The sequence below is a fragment of the Triticum dicoccoides genome, chromosome 1B, assembly GCF_002162155.2.
Source record: "Triticum dicoccoides isolate Atlit2015 ecotype Zavitan chromosome 1B, WEW_v2.0, whole genome shotgun sequence".
In the NCBI taxonomy this organism is placed as follows: Eukaryota; Viridiplantae; Streptophyta; class Magnoliopsida; order Poales; family Poaceae; genus Triticum; species Triticum dicoccoides.
The window spans coordinates 340,415,579-340,417,256 of record NC_041381.1 but is presented as its reverse complement, the minus strand read 5'-3'; positions in this window follow the sequence as shown (position 1 = coordinate 340,417,256).

The following is a 1,678-nucleotide window of genomic DNA, read 5'->3' as shown; positions in this document are numbered from 1 at the left end:
ACCGCGGCGCTCGCGGCGCTCGCGGCGCCCGCGGTGCCCCCCGGCGCCTGTGGCCGGTCCAGTCACCCGCGCCCGTACAGGCGTTTTTCGCCTAAGCTCGCGCTACGCCTCGGATGACTATGTCCATGCGGCGTCAACCTCTAAGCCGTCGCCGTTATCGTCCTCCGTTCGAGCCGCTCTTCGTGACCCGCTCTGGATGGCTGCGATGCAAGAGGAGTTTGACGCCCTGTTGCGCAACCGGACATGGCAGCTTGTTCCCCGTCCCCGGCACACCAACGTGATTACCGAGAAGTGGGTCTTTAAACACAAGCTTCGTCCTGATGGTACCCTTGACCGCTACAAAGCATCCTGGGTTGTTTGTGGCTTCCGACAGCGTGTTGGCATCGACTTCACCAACACCTTCGCTCCGGTCATCAAGCCCGGCACGATACGCATGGTTCTCCACCTTGCGGTCTCCCGTGCTTGGCCGGTGCACCAGATGGACGTCTCCAACGCCTTCCTCCATGGTCACCTCGAGGTTCAGGTCTTCTGCCAGCAGCCCACCGGGTTTGTTGACCCGGCGCTTCCCGACCACGTGTGTCTGCTTTCACGGTCCTTGTATGGACTCAAGCAGGCTCCGCGCGCTTGGTACCAGCGCATCGCGGCGTGCGTTTCTCCACCAGCTTGGGTTCCGCTCTACCCGCTTGGACGCCTCGCTCTTCGTCTACCATCAGGGCTCTAACACGGCCTACTTGCTGCTCTATGTCGACGACATCATCCTGACGGCATGTACGGCTGGTCTCCTCATTCAGCTCACGGCTCGTCTTCGCGCTGAGTTCGCCATCAAGGACTTGGGTCCTTTGCACTACTTTCTCGGTGTCGAGGTGGTGCGTCGTCCGGATGACTTCTTCCTTCATCAGCGGAAGTACGCTCATGAGCTCCTGGAGCGCGCCGGCATGCTTAACCGCAAGACCTCCGCTACGCCTGTTGATACGAAGGCCAAGCTTTCTGCCACGGATGGTTCTCCTGCTTCGGATGCTGCTTTCTATCGGTCTATCCTTGGTGCTCTCCAGTACCTCACTCTGATTCGACCGGAGATCCAGTATGCCGTGCAGCAGGCGTGTCTTCATATGCATGCTCCTTGAGACGTTCACTGGGCTGCCGTAAAGCGGATTCTCCGCTACATCTGTGGCACTATGGATCTTGGCGTCACGCTTCACGCCTCCGCCGACACCGCCCTCACCGCCTACTCCGATGCAGACTGGGCGGGCTGCCCTGACACTCGTCGCTCCACTTCGGGCTATTGTGTCTATCTTGGACCCTCCCTCATCTCGTGGTCGTCCAAGCGACAGCCTACGGTCTCTCGTTCCAGCACTGAGGCTGAGTATCGTGCGGTGGCCAACGTCGTCGCTGAGTGTTCGTGGCTTCGTCAGCTGCTTCAGGAGCTCTCTTGCCCTGTTGACCGTGCCACGATGGTCTACTGCGGCAATGTCTCGGCGGTCTACCTCTCCGCTAACCCGGTGCATCATCAACGGACCAAACATATTGAGTTGGATATTCATTTTGTTCGGGAACAGGTGGCCCTTGGCCATATTCGTGTTTTACACGTCCCTACTTCCCAACAATTTGCCGATATCATGACCAAGGGCTTGCCTACGGCGTCATTTGAGGAGTTTCGGTCCAGTCTTTGCGTCAGCCG